Source organism: Cydia pomonella, chromosome 18 (genome assembly GCF_033807575.1).
Source record: "Cydia pomonella isolate Wapato2018A chromosome 18, ilCydPomo1, whole genome shotgun sequence".
Lineage (NCBI taxonomy): Eukaryota > Metazoa > Arthropoda > Insecta > Lepidoptera > Tortricidae > Cydia > Cydia pomonella.
The window spans coordinates 18,562,440-18,584,783 of NC_084720.1; the positions used below are offsets into that span (position 1 = coordinate 18,562,440).

Consider the following 22,344-nt stretch of genomic DNA (forward strand, 5'->3'; position numbering starts at 1 on the left):
ATTTAGATTGTAAACTTTATGTCTGTGTGCATTTTTTGATGCCAATTAGTAATTAATCACATTTACGAGTTATCCGACAGATGTGAGTCAGGGTGCAATTTTATACTTCTTAATGAATGCAGGCTGGTAAAAAATATGCCTGTTGCATGTAACTTGCTGAGTTAAGGAAAAAACGTTATATTAAATATGATATCATTGCCAAATCAAATTTTCAAAGTCATATAAATAAACGAAGCAAAAACTCTTTTTTCCAGTTAACAAGTAACAATTACACTGATTATACCTACTATTATAATGCACTTCTGAACAATTATTAATTTAAATAACTTCTACAATTAAGATAATAAAGAAACAAAAAAATACACGGTTCCTTAAGATGCCTTAAGAGGCTGTCAACACCCAATGTCCTTGAAATTGATGTTACTTAAACAGTTTTTTAAGAAAGATTATTTGTTTTAGTCAAGTAAGAAAAATATATGTTCATATTAATTATATTTCAAAGACCTTGGTTGTACTCGATACATGATTGAACGAAATCGGCTCGATAGAAAATAATTGCAAAGATTGGTCTTAAAATCACAATTAAACGGTTTTATGTCTTTATTCTTTAGACTTATGGGTCTGCAATTAAAATTACAATTTCAAAACATTTATATCTAAACCGTGGTTGAGTAAAATATTACACTAATAATCCCCTTTTTTTATTTAAATTTTTTTCTTATTATTCCCTTACCCAGGTAAGTAAGTAAGTAAGTAAGTAAGTGTTTTATTTGTAAATATAGGTAGAGTTACATTGGTGGTCAGTTTATATATGTACAGTTTCACTATATTTTGCCAAACGGCGTACAAAAACATTAAACTTAAAACTAGAAACAAAACTATCATGCTCACAGAGTACGAGTAATTATGTAATCCTACTTACAGATATGACAATTCAATAAGGGCCCAGGCCCAGTAACATGCGTCAGTGCTATCTCATTTACTCCGATACAAATAGACAGTGTGCGCGCTTTAGGTATTGGCAGCCTCTTAAAGTAATGCGCTAGTAAAAGTAATTGAGAAATATTTAAATATAGTAAAGACAACTATATTATAAAATTACTCTAACAATCAACGTCACGCATCAAAGCCGTGCCTCTTATAATTATATTCGCAATCTTTCTACTCGCTCAATAGTGACGTAGTCAGGAAACCGAGTGGGTGCCCTTGTATACGACGGAATAATACACATATTGCCGTACATGGTATAAAATGCCATATATTATTTAACCTTAAGACATCCGCGCTCTCGCGAAGATTTAGTGGTCTTACTGGTCTTATTTCACGCTGGATATATTTAAAGAATGGATATTATAAAATAAAATTGGCTGTGATTTTGTTACAGTATACGTTTCACTACATTCTGTTTATATCGGTTCGTGAGCCCGAAGGGCATTTTCTAAAGTCAAAAACGAGGAACTTCCCCTAGTCATACCCAATTTAACCCTTATAAGGGTGAAATGAATCAAGAATCCCTTTCTAGCGCTGACTTACATTTTATGTGGAATTCCTCTACAAAATGTCATGTTTCTGTATTTTATCTGAGTGATTCAAACATTTGATATCGAGGATATTATATTTAGGTACCTAATTGGAGTTTGGATGAAACTTTTACTTAAAACAAGTATAGTTATCGACAATCCACATAAACCGGATTGTTTTAAAACATATGAACACAAGTTTCAACTTGTCGCTATAGAAATAGCGGCACACGATTAAGCGTCATCACTGAGGAAACTTCAGTAAAAAAATCTATGCCTTTAAACACGCTTTTATCATCCAGGAAATCATTAAAGGGCTATAATTTATCACTTTGCCAGGCAACCCTAAACGGAATAAGTCGTGATCACACAATGTTCAATCTATGGTCATACAAACTATTGATTCTGAACAAGGCCTTCTAAGTTCCGCGTTATTGGACATGTTTGCTCGATTCCGGAGATTTAGCGAGGTTAACTTCCGTTTTTAAGATTTATTGAGAGTTCCTTAGAGGATGTTTGACATTTTAACTAAGTTTAACAAACTGTTGAAAATATATTAACTACACATGATACAGAAGTCGAAAATATAGTACATTACTACAAATATAAACATACCATAATTGCAATATATATCTCTGTCAAAGAAAATGAAATAACAACAAAAAATATAACAATAGCCAATAAACTGCAAATTAATGACAGTAGCTTAATTACTGTACAATGCTTTACTACAATTACTCCAAAGTAATTGAAAAAATCTGATATTTCATAGAGTGTAGACTATAAATCTACATATTGCAAAAATATTTGAAATATATCTTCTTATTAATGCCTCCCATATCGCAACGATCAAACTAACTATACTTAGAACTATGTTTTATTCATAAACCTCAAGTGAATCTATGGACACGACAAAAAACGTTTTTCAATTCGAAATATCGTATGTCTTGCATATCGAATAGTCAGAACTTCATCGATTCTAAATTAAGATTTAAAATTGTTAATCCGTGACTTTAATGAGTTTTTAATTTGATTTAATATTGACGGATTATTTAATATGAATTTTATGACAGCATGTTCAAATCCAATCAAGCGTATTTTCATTAGTACCTATAATCTTCAAGCGTTCAAAATACAAGCAATTGTACAGATGATGCTGGTATTGCTGGTACAATGGAATTACTTAACAAAAATGGTGCAAATGCTTCGGAAGGAAATATTAATGAAGATGTAGGACATTTTCGAGTTGGCATTGAACAAAAGGATCAGCCCGCGATTAAAAGGTTCATTGTAATACGTGACGCCAGATGAGCTCTTTATACCTTTTGTGTTTTCAGATAATGAGTAACAATAGTCGAAATGAAACTTTTTTTATTAAAACGGTCCCTTTTTACGGGGTAAGGAATTGAAATTTTCGACATCTTGCACTTTATTAAGTTGGCTTTTTTTCGAGAATTTACGCTTAGTTTACTTCGAGGATTTCAAAGTAGCGTTAGAAACCAAAAACTCTGTTTAGATAAAGTGTACAAACGATACTATAAATTCTAAAACATTATCCGTTTTCAGTCAGAAATGACTGTAACAAAAACAAAATCATCATTTCCCCAAGTTAAAGGACGAAATAAAATAAAGTAGTCATATAAACTTGATGTGCACATCTCTGCATCTAGAATCCTTGACTTATTCGCAATTTATATTCACTTCCTGCCTTGGGATGTCTCTGAGCCTTTTCTCTAGGCTTCCTTGTTTAACATACACGTATGTACCTTTCATATCGTGTATACCTAACATTATATTGTGTTAACATAGGTATATACTTTTATTATGAGATTCGTTTTAAAAAGACGCACAAAAATAAACAATGTCATTAATTGTTTATTTTTCAAAAGACTTAAAAAAAGGTGATCTTGCATTCCTTTCAGTTATGAAGCTAACAAAAAACGACCTATTTTAATTATTATTATTATTGAGAGCCTGTTCTGTCCCACTGCTGGGCAAAGCCTGGTCTGCCAAACTCCCGTTTTGAGCTGGGCTGCCACTCTGTGGTACCTTTTTTAGGGTTCCGTACCTAAAGGGTGACGGGACCCTATTACTAAGACTCCGCTGTCCGTCCGTCCGTCCGTCCATCTGTCACCAGGCTGTATCTCATGAACCGTAATAACTTGTTGCCGCTATAACAACAAATACTAAAAAGTACGGAGCCCTCGGTGGGCGAGTCCGACTCGCACTTGTCCGGTTTTTAAAATTATGTTTTATTTTTATATTTTGTTACGTGACAACTTTACTCATCGCTTAAACATATTATGCAAAAATATTACAACTTTCAGTTGAATAAAACTGTTTAAAATAAGAAAAGCGCATCTGCTCCATTTAATAAAGGCGAAATGGCAGAGACGTGTCTTCATACTGTCATAGAGAAATAAATAAGCATAGAGTGCTCACTCCATACACCAGATGTCTTACTAAAATGCTTATTATTTTCGTAGTCGCCATCTAGCGTCAAGTGGCGGATTTATCAGTACCGCTACTTGACACTAGACGTCACGAGTGTCGCGACTAACAAAAGGTCAACTATTTACAACGAATATAGTAGTATATAGAAGAAGAAGTTAAAAATAGAGTTCCGATTAACCCAGTTATAATATTAACTGAAATTGATAAGCATTAGACCTTTCGTTCATCGCAACATATTTTGTCAAGTAGCAGTACTGATAAATCCGATTCTTGACGCTAGATGTCGACTACGAAAAGTGTTTTGGTAAGAAAACTGATATCAGTGGGGATGAATCTGCAGCTGGGCATTGCCACGAGAAATTATTTGGGTTGGCACAACCACAGATAAGATAATTTCTTGAATTTTGACAACCCTAAATAGCCGAAAGGGATAGTGCCATACCTCGTCCTTGAGTTGCTGTGTAACTTCGGTTTTGTATGAAGTTTCGTTTCTGTACGGTAGTAATATCTGTGCTGATGTATGGAGTGAGCATTCTATGCTTACTTATTTATCTATGATACTGTTTAATAATAAAGAATTCCTCTAGCAAAGTGAATACAACATCTGTCATCAATGGTTTAATGGAAAATTACTAAGCCATTTTAAAACCGTAATATAATTCTAAGGAACTCATAATGAGCACTGACGTATCATCGAAGGATGTTTTATATACCGCCTTATAAAGCCCTGATTATGCTTATAGGATTAATTAATATGATCGCAACTTTTTTTATTAAACTACCGTTTGAAAATGTCGTAATAAGTTTATACAGCTATTTCAACGAATTACTAATGAACCTGGAAATAAAATATTGCTACCGTTACGAATCAGTTTTTGCTATATGTAAATTCTTAGACTTAGACTTAGATGCCGGATTGCTTATAATTACTGACTTGCTTGTACGTGCTATTCTTTATGATACTGAAACGATTTTAAACTTAAATTGCCAGCAGTGCTTACATTAAGAAGCACAATAATATTGACAAACTTAAGGTTTAAGTTAAATAAATGTGACGGAAAATTTTACCTTATAATGGTTAGCAGATACGACAATATTTATTTTGCTGTAAGCGACAACTTTAAGGTAATAGTTAAAAGTTAATAGAAAATACTGTGTTTATTTTTGATAAAATCACATTTTAAATCGAGACATGAGTTGAAGTACTATGAAACGATTCTGAAAGAAATGTTTAATTTACTCTTAACCACCGGAGCATAATTTCATTTTTGTTTTTTTACCGCACTTGTGATAAGGTACAAGTACTAGTGCTCGACGCTGCACTAGTCGCCGATACGGGCACTTTATTTCATGGAAATATAGGTTAAATTTGAACAACGAAGATTTTTCTGTATTCGAACTTAATCCTTGTTACTTTGACATAAAGTGCCCATGTCGAATACTAGTGCAGCGTCGAGCACTAGTACTTCTACCTTAGTAGGTATTGACGTCGCGCGATGCGACGTTTTGAGTTAAAACAAGTTATGCATTGCTTACTGAATTATTTAATGAAAAATAAGTCGTGCATTTTTTATAAAACGTATAAAAATACGAGTATGTTCATTAGGGCTTAAACTAATTCTACCCTATGATTATGCGATAGTATCAAAAATACACGTCGTATGTACTAAAATAAAATTCTGTCTCAAAAAGTTTCGTGTATGTCCAAATCTAGGCAATCTTGACACAAAACAGTACTGACATCGTCACCGTTGTATACACGTGTCTAGTCTAATGCACCGAAGTCACGACGGTACCCTTTCTAAAGCTACTTTTGACCTCTTTTCGCCATAATCTTCTATTCATATAGGCACACGATGTGAATATTAAAGAAGTTGAAATGTGTTGTGTTTTTGTTCCGTAAAAGGTGGCGTTTCGTTTTTATTGCGAATAAAATGTTGAGTATTGTATTGTTAATGTTTATGAATATTGTAAGCAGACTTAGTTATAGCGAGTTTATTTGGGTTATATTTTTCGTTCTTTTACGTCTATGTTTATACGTATCAAGTTACTTTATGTAATCAACTGAAAATATGTGACAGAATAAGACGCAAGACGTAATATTTAATACTATTTGACTTGTGGGCACCGAAAATATAGAAAATGTGGAAAAATGTATTAGATACTTCAATATTCCGAACTGTTTAATTTCTTTTAGACTTAATTTTTTGATATTAATGGATTTTTATTCTTAATTTATTATGCTTACTTATAGACTATAATTTTTAATTATTAATTTGACATTACCAATGGTGTAATGTTCGATAAAAATTGTATTTGCATGCATTGTATATGTTTTTATATGCAAATAAATAATGCTTGATTGATTGTTATGTATTGAGCAGAAACTAAGTTATTTAACTTAAATCTTCTTGACCCAAATAAAACTTTACTAATAACGTTAACTACATTAATTTGTTTTCAAATAGATATGAATTTTTTGCCGCCGCTAATAAAAATCCTTAACCTAAGCGTACGTGTTATATGAACAAACCTTGGCCCACATGTCTCGCTCCGTGATTCTAAAGGCGAATTCTTAAAATGCGATTAAACTAACAATATGAGAACAAAGTTAAACATGGTCACTAACGTCGTAGATTTAACATATAACAAAAAATATCTAGACTTGTGAGTTACATTAAAATCGTATCAGCCAAAAAAAAGCTAAATGCAGTTACCGTGTTCTGCAAGGCCAATCTAGAATAAACTTAATTGCAATGTAATTTTTAAGCGTGATCCGGCAAAAACAGTTTAACGAGAAAATGTCGAGTTAATTGGGTCGAAAATTTTAAAGACTCAATATAAAATGGGCCGTTTTTTGCTGAGAATATGATTTGATCCGTCAAGCACGTAGCGTCTAACCCTGAGCGTTTCGAAACAACGGATGGGTGGTACGCCTATTTTGACTATCTTAGCAAAAACGCCGTAAGTATAGTTTAAATGTATATATAGATACGTCTTTTTTGATTAGAGCGGTTCTTTTCATTAGTTTTGGACTCACTAACCGGGTCCTACAAATTACTTTAACCTCGTCAGCTAGCGTTTTGCTAGTAATCTCATTGTACTTGAGACGTTTGTCATATTTATGTAATAAATATAATTAACACTCAGAAACTGAGTTATGTTCTAAATTCATAGCAAGGTTAAATAAAACATTTGAGTTTCAATGGAGACTATAAAATAACAAAAAGATCTAAACGATAAAAGTCAAAGGCTTTAGCTTTTGACTCGTTAAATAGCGATGGTAGTTTCAATAGAAGTCCATGAATTACGAAATTACAAAAGTTCTTTTGATCGAGATTGACAGGGTTTACGGCCGACAAGCGTTTTTAATGAAGGTATTATGCCGAGGCGTGTATGAAATTAGGTCGTTTTAAAACCCTTCTAACAAAAAAAAATTGAGCGTAAAGAATGTAACCGCCATTCTAGTAAGTACGCTTATACAATATACAGGGTGATTTCGGGGTCGTGGAGCAAGAGAACAAGACATCACACAGAACTCAGAGATGACTCTAATGATGTTGCTTATTATTTATTATCACCAATAATTATGATTATTTTTCAGATGACAAGTAGAAAAAAAACATTTTTGCATACAATTTGGTCACCCTACTCAATGTCACGTCTTGTCGCTTTCCATACAGCGTATGTCAAGTCATAGGGTGACCATGATTACTTCATATAAGATTAATTTTACTTGAAAAATAATAAAAATTAAACTAGTTACCTTTAACTCAAATACTACCGTATGATAATGTGAATCATTTATAGATTTAGAAAAAGTGGTTCTGGATCACGACCCAGAAATCAACCTGTAATATAATACTATATTACAAAATACGTTCATGTACAGTATACTTAGTTTTTGTGTAATTATTATCAATAACACATTCGTTGCCTTTTTTGTCACTCCAATAGTGTAACGAAAGATTTTACTAACATTACCTATTCCAGCAAGGCTGTTAAACTATTTTAAAACTCATAAAAGCCATTTTAATGTCTTGGAACCGTATCAAAATCAATAAATCATAAAAAAAACTTAAGTACGGACGGCAACAAAGTCAAATGCATTAACCGGTAGGCGTCCAAACTACATGCAGTAAACGGTACCGAATAAAGATCAAATTGGTTTGTAGCTGTTTTGAATATACCTAAGTATCGCTTCGCCGTGTGTACATTTATAAATATGAGTGAAATGAATCAAAGTCATAGAGGTCATAATACAAATCATGGCTTGTCGTAATAACAATGTATGAATAGCTATTGAACTTACTGTTTCAATGGTACAGAAAATACTCAGTATATTGGCCTACAAAAAAACTGCCTTTCCAAATATGACCTAGAAAAACGTAAAGGATGAAAAAAAACTAAACAAACGAATTATACATTCAAACTTGTTATACCGGTAAGTTAACCACAAGATGCTAATATTAAGCATAAAATGTAACTCGATTCAAAATTTACGAGCAGTCTTGGTAGAGGAAGCCAACGCATGTTTTTACACCGCAAAGTTACCGTGTTCTGCACCTCGGGTGTATTTGCCTTTTGCAACGTATGACGGGTAAATAAATACAAGTCACTCGTATAATTCTCTGGCTTCTCTCAGTTGCGATTGTTTACTAGGGGAACAAATGTTAGTCGATCACGCTTTCACAGGAATGGAGGCTTCTTTCTCTAATACCACACAAAAACGTAGTAACTCGCATAGTTTTTTGGCTCTTATAAGTCTTTTTTTGTTGTAAATGTTGGTTCACCTTCCGGGTCTAATGGCATGGGCAAACAAGCTATTATTTGTGGGTCGGTGTTAAGAATACCATAATTCAACCAGATGATTACGACGTGATTACACGTGCGAGTGTATGGTTAGTGTGATCAATAAAACACGGTCGAAATTATTTTAGGTAAGTACATGAATTATGATCGTGAACTTAAGTACGACCTAGTATGAAATATCAATTTATCTTGCTGCATAACTTTCGTATTTCGATGTAAAATAGTTTTTTACACTGTTATTTCGGTTGAAATAAAGAAGTATTTTTGAATTTTAATAAGTATCTTTTGATGATTGTATATTTTAAAGATTTAAAACTATTTTTGGTAAAAATGTTTTTCAACTTCTCGAGCTGGTTTGATCATAAAGACAGATGATGGTAACAAAAACTAAAATGAAACAACACATCCTTATGAAGTTGGAATCGTCTTGATTTTATATTTTTGTCATGTAATATTTGGACGGTCATTATGACAAAAAAACATACTTTTAACGTTGATGCAAATTCATAAATAGTCAAATTTTTTATCATGAAAAAAAAAACTACGTAGGTTATTGGCTGTTCAAAGAATTTTTAGACATCGTTTTGTTACTAGTTAAACAGCTGTCGTTAATATGAAAAGTGTTCGAAAATTATACGAGTGATTTATAAATTTTATCCTATCATTAAAGATAGCCTGAGGCACACACTTGACCTTGCCGGTCCGTAAACGATATTTACGAAACATGCCTCAGGGCGCCATTGTAATTTATGTCTTCGGTATTACTATTAAAACTGCTGCTTAAGTCATAAAAGGTTCGCTGGAGCAGTTTATTTATAAATAAATCATCAGAATGAGGGAAAATGTTAATTAAATTCGGTAAACCACTGGCATAAAAAGCGTCTGAGAGTTTTATTACTAAACGCAAAAACACTTACGCTATTTCGTACGAACGAGTTGCGCTTACGTCAAGAAATTACTTAATAATGTCATATCGTTTGGATTAATAATATCGTAAGCGCCAACTGCACTTAATCCATAGGTCAATTCAAACTTATATTGTTACATCAAAATTATAACAAAATTATGTCAGTTCAGCGTGCATTTCGCTCGTTGTACAAGTATGAACGAGCTTACATGAATTGGCGCGCCTTAGAGGCACAGGCGACTGACATCATATTGATGTCATAATTCATCATTTGATGTAAGCTTAGCCTCCCTAAAAAAATATCACGCTGTTTCACGAGAATCCCGAAAGCTTTTAACCGTGTATTCCTGATCATATTTTAAAAACTAAAATCGCCTAGTTTCAGAATTAATGCCAAATGAAAAAAAAAAAAATATTGGTACTTAGTACGAAACGCCTTTTTGATGACGATGTTGCTACTAGTTATGGGACGTAGTCTGGATAAATGTAAATAACTGTCAAATAACACTTTGTAAAAACTAGGTTTCACAAAAAAAATCATTTTAAGTATCAGGTTTCCTATAGCATTTGATTTTTATGTACAAATACTAAACATCATAATGCGGTTCATAGAATACATCTACTTACCAAGTTTGAACAGTATAGCTTTTATAGTTTCGGAAAAAAGTGGCTGTGACAGAATCGGACAGACAGACGGACATGACGAATCTATAAGGGTTCCGTTTTTTGCCATTTGGCTACGGAACCCTAAAAAGGAAAAAAAAAAAAACATTTTTTTGCGAAATGGACCTAATCTCATATAACATTATTTCCATCTTTTGGCCTCAGAAATGTGTGGTTACCACAAAAAAAAAATTAAAATCTTTCGGGTTCCTCGACCACGTTTAAACGACAGAATGTGAAATTCCGCTACGTCTCGTTATTTGGGAGGGCAATAACCACAAATCAATGAGGAAGGATATCGCAAAGGTTGTTTGGTAAATTATTTTCGCAGCTGTAAGCCCTTTGATTAGTTGTTACATAGTTCAACCAGAAACGTTCATGTAAGCTCTCCTGTGTCTAATAAAACTTCTGTGTGTAACATACTCGCTCTCTCTCTTCTTCTTCTTTCTCTCTTTTTAGCGATAAGACCGCTGTTGTTTACCTCTGTTTATGTATCTGTTTTGTTTTGTATTGTTTTCTTTTATTGAGGTGTGCAATAAACAGTATTTGTATTGTATACTCGAATATCATGACAAGCAAAACTCACTAATTACTATCACAAGTTCAGAGCCATAGTAAACTGTACTAATAACAAAAACGATGATCAGAAGATGTGTTTTTTTTGCAAATTTAGTGCAGAAGCGATTGTGGCCTAAGAAGAGCTGGGTGGCCTATCGGTAAGAGCGTGCGACTTGCAATCCGGAGGTCGCGAATTCATACCTAGGGTCGTTCTTGTAACCTAACACATCGTGAGGAAACCGGACTAATCTCAATACGGCCTAGTTTACCCTCTGGGTTAGAAGGTCGGATGGCAGTCGCTTTTGTAAAAACTAGTGCCTACGCCAATTCTTGGGAATAGTTGCGAAGCGGACCCTCCGCTCCCAAAAGCCATGGCAAAATGCCGGGACAACGCGAGGAAGATGATGATTTTTGGCAATTAGTGATTTTTGGTTGTCACCTAACGATATTAGAGATGCAATAATAAAACAAATGTTTCTCTTTCAATTCAATTCAATTCAATTCAAATATACTTTATTCATGTAGGCCTAGCAACAAGCACTTATGAATAGTAAGACAGTATTACATATAATTATCTTAATCAAATTATCAGAGCAATTTATTGATGTTGTAAATATTATTCCATATATAATACTAATGAATATAATTCATAGATCAAATTTAATACTAAAACTTTCACAAAATACAGTCATACAAAAAAAATGTATAAAAAATTCATGATGTAAAGGATACCCCAGAAGATTTAAAAAGTCGCAAGTTTTTTTTTTAAACAGCGCCGCTGATAGCTTATCACTTGAAATTAACTTTAAATAAACCACTTAATTAGTAACAAAGTTACGTTTTTCTAATATAACTAATACTTATCAGGTTTTTTGGCTCCTCCATGATACAATTGAAACGGCCGTTATTATTGATAATGACCTTAAAGTTATTTTCGACAGCGTACAATTATATGTATTAGATATAATGTTTTTTCGACAATTGAGGCAATATCAAGCTTGAATGTTGGACGTGATTTAAAATAGACAAAAAATGTGCCACTAAATAAAATTTGAAGGGCGATTTAATCGTTAGTACACAAATAAATATATTTGTGTCACTTTGCTACAAAAAAGACGTAAGTCGATTGGTAGTTACGTTCTTTTTTAAGATACTTTAAGCCCTTATACACGGAAGAAGTTATTTAATTTGTTACTATTAATAAAATAATTCACTTTACGTAGAAGATTATTTATACTTTCAACATTTTAACAATTGTTTAATTGGTGGAAATATAACACTTTAAACCCTCGCGTTATTACACATATTAATATCATTAATGGGTCTAACGCTATTAATCGCGTTAAATTCGTGATTAAAATATTTGGTGGAGGTTTCTCTGTTTTTATTTTATTTTATTTTTTATTGAGTATTTAGTATCCTGTAGCTGATATTCTTTACGAAATAATAGCTAATTAAGTAATTTCATAATTTTTAGGAATTTATGAATCGTTGTATTATTTTTGACATTCTCATTTCTGTATCTTTGATATTAGAGATTCAACCCGAATTTCCAAGTTTTTGAGGTATATATTAAACAGTGAGATTTCTTCAACCAGAAATGTCACTATTCACAGCTGACAGATCATATCCATTAACCGTTTCATAACAATAAATTACTAACTGAGCGGAAATTTGCAAAATTTTAAGAAAATCTTAATTAAGGTTCTTTAACGTCTTGCCTGCCATACCTAGATAACTAACTTATAAATATTATAGAACTTTATAGGACTTTATTACACAAAATGACTAAGTCCCACAGTAAGCTCAATAAGGCTTGTGTTGAGGGTACTTAGACAAAGATATATATAATAAATAAATATTTATAAATACTTAAATACATAGAAAACACCCATGACTCAGGAAAATCCATGCTCATCACACGAATAAATGCCCTTACCAGGATTTGAACCCAGGACCATCAGCTTCGTAGGCAGGGTCACTACCCACTAGGCCAAACCGGTCGTCAAATGTTTATATATTAAGATAAAATCATTTGAAGGCATAATCCAGTTTTGACTAGGTCAAGTTAGAAACGTGGCGGTGCCGGGTTCGAACCCGCAACACGACAATTATCGATTATTAGCCACTTATCTCAGGTGAAATGGTACGAATGGACTGGAAACTGGATGGAAAGATTTCTCCGTGGTTATAATTACTTCGGTTTAATATTGCTATTAGTGGATTTATATTGCTTTTGAAGTTCAGAAAACATCTTATAAAGCCTCATACTCTATAGCCTAACTGGTTTCCTTCCGCGGACGCTCCGGCTGTGGAATGAGCTCCCAGCCGAGGTTTTCCCGAGGGTCTACAGTATGGGGTTCTTCAAAAAAGGAATGTACAGGTTTTTAAAGAGTCGGCAATGTGCATGTAACACCTCTAGAGTTGTAGGCGTCCAAAGGCTATGGTGACTGCTTACCATCAGGCGGTCCGTATGCTAGTTTGCCACCGACGTGGTATTAAAAAAAGTAAGCCGTGTTATTAAGTTCGATTTGAAGTTAAATCTTATGTTGTTACCCCAAAGGTTGTCCGGAAACTGTCAGGATCAATTTTTATTTAGTGAGCGTTTTTTTATGTCCATAATAAAATTTAACAAAACCTACACGTAAAATTAATTTGTTATATAAATAATGAACATAATAACTAAAAGAAATAGCTACTAAAAACGCCGTAACTTGATTTACTGCGAAACTTCGCAACTATTTGTACCAAAATGGCGGATGCAAAATATCATTACGGCAGAATTTACGATTTGGGAGGATAAATCGGCGATCGGTCGGCTCGTGATTTCCTGAGTTTAATGTATTCTCACAGATCACTCATACGTAGATAGAGCAATTGGAGCTTACCTGGAAAACATACCAATGGTTGACAGTATCTCGCGACGGCGCGTGATTTTCTATGTTAATTAAAGAGGGACGGGAAATCTTGATAGATTTCCCGCGATTTAAGCGCGCGAGATACTGTCGCGCCAATCATGTAGCCTGGCTGGTAGAGAATGCCTTGGAAAATTAAGTACGCCATTTGTACAATTTTGTACAATAAATAAACCATTCATAATTCAGTAAAAACCTCCTGCTTCTGCTGCTAGAAGGCCGTTTCAGTTGCTTAAAGAGTTTCGCCTTAGTACAAAATTATTGTATTTTCTCTGTGTTATGTACTTGTTTTGAGCAATAGTGTTTTACATACTTGGGGTCTTTAAAAAAGGAGTGTACAGGTTTTAAAAGGGTCGGCAACGCGCATGTAACGCCTCTGGAGTTGCAGGCGTCCATAGGCTACGGTGACTGCTCACGCTATATAAGCTTGTTTGCCAGCGACGTAGTTTAAAAAAAAATACTAATACTTATGAGGTTTAAACGAAAGTGCGAGAGTTTTATTCACGGTTGATATTGAATTTTCTCCACTCCACAAGTGAGTTATGACGAGGCGCCTTGTCTTTTTATACTGCATCTATAAAAGGTAATCTATACACAAATTTAATGTATTCTACTGGAGCGACCGTACGAAGGTTGACATAGAGTAGACCATACAAGGAAGTAAGTAACACTTATAATGTGCACTTGGCTATGTTTATGACCAAAAATTATAGGGCTTTATCGTTTCCTAATATTACGTTGTCACGAAATGCATTAAAATATGTTCTAAAAGTTTACATTTTTTTTAACGGTTGTTTATTCTAATCAAGATTATGTTAAAGTTAACAAACACAATACATGTAATTTTTATCGCCTTATTCGATCTTGGATAATCATCTCAAACGGTGCATGTCACGTTGAAATTAAATGCAAATACGATTTTTTATTTAAATAATGATGAAAGGTTTTAACCTTTAAAAAACTTATCTAGATCTACTTACAACGTGTTCACCAGCCACATTTTGGCTGGCTGATGTTGATATCTTGTATGAGAGAGTCATTTTTTTTTATCGTGGTTTCGGGGTTAATCTCATAGTAAAAGTTGCTCAGTATGATCTACGCAGCGGCTTACCTGAGCGAATAACTCGCGAACGAGACGCGCCGCGGCGTGGCGCGGCGCGGCGCGGGTGAATTCAATCCTTTAATACCTATGGAAGTGTCCTACGTGAGCGATCTCTTTGTGAACGCGAATGCCGTTGGGCCGCCGCGCCGCGTCGCATTCGCTAGTTATTCGGTCACGTAAGTCGCTGCGCTATACAACGTGTACCTACTATAAGTGGCTGGTGTAACACGTTGCATATCTATCACTTAACTGAAACGGTCGGTAAGATGTTACTATGGTTAACTACGGACAGGTTAAAGACTAGATTTGTATTTGGTGAGTTACTACTTAATTTTTTTGTCCTAAAACTACGTTACCTGATATTAAAAACTTCTATTAACATTCTGAATAAAGAGGTAAAACCGTACCATAAATATATTGCTTTTTTACCAATTACCATTGCCCATAGACACTTTCAAAACCAATAGCGTTGCGTTGGCGGCCTTTAAGATGGGAGAAGGTAGGTACAGTAGGGTTCAAAAGTGCATGGACAAGTTATGAATGAAATCATTCATAAATTGTCCAATCAAATTTAAACCCGATGGTCGCTACGCTCTTTTCTTGGAGGTTTTAAAGTCGTCTCGAACCAGAACCGTGAGCGACATTATTTCCGGACTGTGTCAGTTGTGTACTAGAAATACAAGTTTCAAAAGTTGTCCAAAGCTAATATTTATTCTCAAGTGTATAAAAACAACTGCTACTCATGACATTGCACCGTCAAAGGCCTAGGCAACACTAATTCCCTCCCCGCGCACGTACGGCTCGGCCGCGGACTACTAATAGAACGTTTTTTATGCCTCGCCACACACTGCTTATTGAAACTTGTGTCGATGCGTTGATCGTTATGTTGTCGTTGCGTGCTGAGTCTAGATGAGGACATCCAGCGTAAATTGAATGTGATTTTCAAAGGTAATAAGTAAGCCAATATAACAAATATAAATATAGCCATTTAACGTGTTTTGGAGCACCCTAATGAGTAAGAATATGGACCTTTGCGTATATACTTACCCTGCAGAAGCATTCCATGAAAACGGTGTTTTTCATTTAGATCTTTTTAACAAAATCAATCATTTAAATGAATTCCTAATTGTAGCTCAAAGTATTGGTGTAATTTTGAGTACGAGCCGCTTACTTAACGTTTGCTTTAATGCCGAATTTCTTTGTCAATTGTAAAAGAAGGTTGAGATGATACTAATAATACACGATAAAAAGACAAGTCAAAAGAAAACCAGGCTCGGAAAGTTAAAAAAATTTCAACGGAACCGATGACTTGCGATATATCCAAACAGTAGTTTCCAAAAACATTGAAATTGTTTATGTGGATTTTCTTCCCGTTATTGTTCAGTGACTTCATACGAGTAACATCTATCAGTAAGCATTTCACTATTGCCTATGGACGCTTGTAACTCTAAGGCTGTTTAATAAGAATTGCCGACCACTTCCACAGCGCTGAACACTAGTTTTTTGAAGTGTTTCATAGTCTCTTGTACATCGGCAGCGTATACTGGTTGGGTTGGGCGTTCGACTCGCTAAAGTCCGTCATGTACAGAATAGCAGACTTGACTTGCACCAATGATGACCTCGAGCCTTGTCGGTCTCTGTGGATTAACTAATAACTAATGCTTGTGAAGTCTCGGACCTCAAGTTATCAAGCCAAAAGTAAAACCTAATAGGATCTACTGCTCTGCCCTAATCGATTGAAAATGTTGCTGTCCTTAACAAAAGATATATTTGGCGTCAAAATCTAAGACAATAACACACATGGTACAACTGATTACCATGGTTTAAAAAGAAATACTTTTCTACCAGGCAAGCATCTATATAAGATCTAATTGCTTGCTCGGATGCTAAGAGCAATATCTTAGTCAAGTTACTTTTTTTAGTAATTTTATTATTTTAGCTATTAGCAATTGTTAATCGCATTTATTCGATCACAATGCTGTCCTAAAACTAATGTCAGACCTCCTAGTGGGAATTGTCTTATTATGTACCATTTTGGAATAATGCTTGCAAATCTTATTGGCCCTCAGTATCCGTTTTTTTTTTTTCAACTAAGAAAATAAATAAATACATATTACCTACATAAATAAATATAGGTAAGTACTATTAAATCGCCTATCTACTTATAAAACATCTATGTGGGTGGTAACGTTTACCGATATACATTAAAATTTAGTATGTGCAATAGACCTCCACATAAGTTAAATTATCGCGTTTTGAATATAGCTACTAGGTGGCCATATGTAAATTATTTATAGACCTCCTTTTTATTGTGGCACCGTTACTGTGTGTTAACAATAAAATATATCTTCAGACGGATCTATCATAGTAATTATTTTAAGCCATAACGCTGTAAAAACTTGAATTCGAATTGACAATATAGGAAGTTGACATGTTTTTATATGGGCTTTATTAAACTGCTTTTAACATAGCAATAAAATTTCATAAAGTGCATAATGTATTTTCATTGAATAAAAAGCATGTAAGCAAATAACTCGATTTAGTTAAAGCAAACATAATTCCTAGCAACTATATACTTACCCACACCCAAATCACATTACTCATAAGGATCTTTCTAGCATTCTTAGTTTCCAAGTGGAGCTTATATCAAAATTCTCACACAATCTCGCGACAAACCATAAAGTACACCAAAACAAAGATAATGTAAGCAACAATATTAACACCTTCAATTTATCCCGGACTTAACGACTAGTACGAAAGTAGCATTCGCATAAAATATGCAGTAATAAAGGCAGAAGTATGAATATCAGGAACACACAGCCATGATGCAATTTGCAATAACATTACAGCAGACACGCTTGTGTTACGGGATGGGCACACTGCGACCTGGATAGATAATACTGGGATAATGTAAGAGAAATAAGATTAGACAAGGATGCAGGAAACAAGATAATGCAAGACAAAAGACAAGATCGGTACAAGGTTCGAAGTGAAGATAAGAATCAAATTAAGCTTAATCTTGTCAAAGACTTTAAAATGTTTTTTGAAAATATTTTCTTGTGAAAAGAGAGAAAGCAAAGAACCAAGAGTATTTAGCGATGAAAAATTATAAAAAAATTCATACATAACAACTCAGAAAGGGCAAAAATGCGAAAGAAACTGGAAACAATAGGTTTCAATCAACTGATATGGTTCGATTTCATTTATAGCTGTGCAAATAATAAAGGGCTTTCTTACAAAACACTTATTATTTCAGCATATGAAAGATAACTGACAGTTATTACTATTACAGTCATCGTTTCATTTGCTTTAACAGTTAAATTGACTATTCAATCTCCGTTGTCAATTATATCGATTTTGACACTAAGCACTAAACTTAAATGTCAGGAACTACTTAATTGGCAAGTTGAGTGATTGCTTTAACGCTTGCACCGATATTAACTGTCTGCAGTTTTGTCACTGTCATTATTAAAAAGATTTAACATTAATTAATACAGGCAGTTATAATTCTAAATATAGTTTCCATTCTAATTTTAGTAAGAGGCATGTAAGTAAATTACCAATAATATAAAGGTGTAACAATGCGCGGATTCGAAGTGAGGGCTTGTTGCGAAAAGAAAAAAAAGTATAGCGATGAAATTTACAATTGTATAAGAACGAACTAAAGATTGACCACTGAAGAAAGTCTGGTGTACATCCAAAAATACACACACATGTAAAATTGCCTGCCACGGATGTTTAGATTTACTATAAAGAAAGTTATCAGATCTTAGCAAAAACTAAGCCCTAAACCCTGACTACTAACCCTACACCTTGGTTTAAAAACTATATTTTGGCTGTTGATGACATTTATATTTTTTAAGAAGTCCACTGCGAGTATCTAGATGTATGATAGTATAGTTGATAACTTTAATGCTTTCAACATGCTTACACTAAGCCTTCAGCCTTGTTAGTATTAAAACCGCTATGGCAGTGTGCCCCGTCCGTAAGATTAACGTCACTTGCAAACAAACGGGAGCCGGCAGCTTATTTCGAACGTAAACTTTACACGGAGAGAGTTTAATGGGAACTATGACATTTTTACCCTCTTTTATAACCTTATAAAACTTGAGACTAAAGCGGTTAAAGATTTTGGTGGATTGTAAAAGGTTGGAGTAAAGAAAAATACAACTTCACAGAATTATATCCCAGTACAATTCTCAAGAAGCCTTTTAAAGATATATGTACAATTTATGTTATCACAAGAAAGGGTTCAAAAAATTCAAAGGTATCTCAGAACTTGGACTAACAATCGGTAACAATGTTGACAACTCATCTACGAAAATTGTTTAACTTACTGAGGGTTCGCCTGCAATGAGAACGGTAAAGAATAAAGTGGTAGTAGAGTTTGTATAATAATTTACTATTGGATACTTATTTATAAAGATATGACTATTGTATTTAACTTAATATGTTTTAAGTTCATAATAACTAACTTGGTTCAGCGTTAGAAACGAAATTATTTACTTGATTAGATGACCTTCATTTTTTAAAACGCTTAAATTATAACGCACGTATTAAAAGAGGGTCCACATTCCACCAATCCTAAATGTCAATTTAATCAACCGATCAACAAGAGCCGACATTAAGCTCAAATCTCTAAGATCTTTTGACAAAACGATTGTTACAAAGAAAGGTGAAGTCAATGCGAGAATTCAAGTACATTCAAGAAATCAGTCGCCTGGAGAATCGACCTCTGTAGAATTTGGGCGTTTAGTTAACAGAGATTAAATTCTAGTACCTAAGGATTAAGACTCATTATTCAACGAGTCTGACACATTTACTTAACATAACAAAGGCGCACTTAGACATACAAAGGGTCTTAGGAGAAATAGGATCAATGTCTTCGGTATAGACTTAGATCGGGCTAGAAGGCTTCGCAACTTTACCTAGAACTCTCTTTTATGTCAGAGCACAAAAGCTTGAAGTGAATTTTATGTCAGATTATTGGAAGTAGATTGTTTGATCAAAGGATGCTTTCGGAAAAAAACAATATTTTTCTATAATAAAGATACGCAATGTTAATCTCTTTCGTTTCGATTAGGGTATTAGAGGGATAAAAAATTGTATTTACAAAAGACTTCGTAACAAAAGCAAATCTTAAAATTAGCGCAAACACTATGATGAACAAATAAACCAGAACTCAAATTGAAGTTAAACTTCACAAAGCTGTACGGAGTAATGAAGTTGACAAATGAAATAACTAGAGAGAATGAGAATTACAGAGCTGACGGCTTTGTGTTACTGTTATATTTTTTACTAGTCCAGATACTGCAGACTTGTGTTTTAACCATAAACGTTATGTAGCTACGGCTACGAATTTACTAATATGACTTCTTTTGACTTTTAATGAACATAAAGTATTATCTCGTGAGTTCACACCTCCTTGCGCCTTCATTGATTCTGGTTAAGGAAAAATATGCAAAAAATAAGGTTAAACGTTATGTCAAGCTAGTATTTTGGACAATGACAAATTAAAGGTTATACACACACAAGATAGAAATCTAAACACACACACTTAAAACATAAAACTTTATCTCTAAATGTTTAATATTTTTGGAAAATCGTTGGAATTGAACTAAGATTTTACTACGCGCACAGACGTACTGTACCATTCATATACCAATCCAAACTTATTCACAGTAAATATTGAAATCCCAACGGACCCACTATTAACTGCAGCGTAATATCACAGTAACTAATTTTAAAGTGAAATTTTTCTGCGCGAACTCTTGTAATTTCACTTCAGCTCAGTGTCTCGACTTCTGAAGTTTTTGCCCATAGGAATTTCGAGTTACGTGCAGGTGCCTGGGAGGCTCAAGGGACTCTGCGAGCAAGTTTTATGAAGATATAAAAAGAACTGAAGTATTTTTACCTACGGCATTATTAAATAAATTCGACCCCTTTTTTGACGATGTTAAACTTCGAAACATACACTTAACAAGCATTTTTGAAAAACTTTGCTAATATTGGAAATGGGAGAGATTAAAACCGTGAATAGAATCGCTCGTAAAAATGCACTTAAATTAAAATCGCTCTTGCTAATACGGATTCAGATTCATATAAAAGCTAAAGCCTAGACGGATTTTAATTCGCTAAAAAATTTTAAGAATTTTATTTTCAACAACTCAACAAAGAAGTCACTTTATTACTTTGATTACGTATGTACCTACTAACTTATTTACATACTACAGTTTAAGAAATGTTTTAACTTATAGGCTCGTTACAAAAAAAAGTAATCCTGTCTTACACGGAACTGATGCAAAATATAACACATGTACATTTTCAATAAAACCATAAAGCTAATTCGAGACTTTAGAGCTCGTAAGTAATACAGCTATTCGAAATCATGCCAACGGAGCAGGTGGTGGATATAATGCCTGCATTTGGCCTGTCATTTGAGCAGAATACCGGCAATAACAGTAGCTGGAGCAGTATATCGTGGAACTGCACCAGAATAACCCCCGTTTGTAGTGGGGTATGAATTTAAATCTCGTTTAACGACTGCAGTTTCAGTATATTTGACGTAAGAATTGCAATTATTGCGGTGCTTGGATATAATGCTTAAATTTTTATTAAGATAGAGTTTAATGCAAGGAAAACTTTATGTGCAACACAATATTGAAAAATTGACGTGCATTTTAAAAGACAACATTAAAAATTTATGTCAGGTTTTGAATGAATGTAATCCGTTACAAAAAAAGTGTAGTTGCAAACACAACTACTCGTTTAGTTGGAAAATCAAAAGCATTAAACACAGCAACGGTTTGCAGAAAAAACAAGAAAAAATTAACATAAGGGGGCGCACGCAATTTAGAGATGGAATCTCCTAATAATTGGGTGCACTAACTAACGCCACTGTAAAAAACAAGGCTTTAGATACGATCAAAAGGCATGCGAAGGAATAAATTAGCACGTAAGTGATTTGATTAATGCAAATTTTTGCTTCGAGGTGGGCCTTGAACGTTACACGCGTAAAAACAGCGCCAATTCCAGCTATAAAGAGCAGCACAGCAGTTCACAGTATTTATTGAAGTAAAAATAAGGACCCGTCCGGTAAAAGTTGATGCTAAGGACGGAACACTTAAGGCTCTAAATGACAAGTTAAATACATAATGATTTCCTCTGAATGAGCAGGTGTTCGTTATAATATAAAGAACATATACGGCACAACGTTAATCAAAGCAAAGCGACGAAGACATCTTAAGAAGTTATAATACTTAAGTCAAGATTAATTCAACTCATAATTAAGTCAACTCTAACTTCCTCAAACGTCCCAATTCTGGCTCAGCTGACGCGCCGTTAAACTTATAGAGGTTTCAATGAAAATTTATTAGTTTAACAACTATTTGTCAAAATTGTCCCAAAGGGGAC

At 33.9% G+C, this 22,344-nt stretch overlaps 1 protein-coding gene across 1 annotated transcript in view; it reads right to left on the minus strand.

Annotated features, from left to right (window-relative positions):
• Positions 1 to 22,344, minus strand: part of LOC133527470 (transcription factor sem-2-like) — a 106,476-nt gene that overhangs the window by 7,000 nt on the left and 77,132 nt on the right. The gene's annotated exons all lie outside the window — the stretch shown is intronic.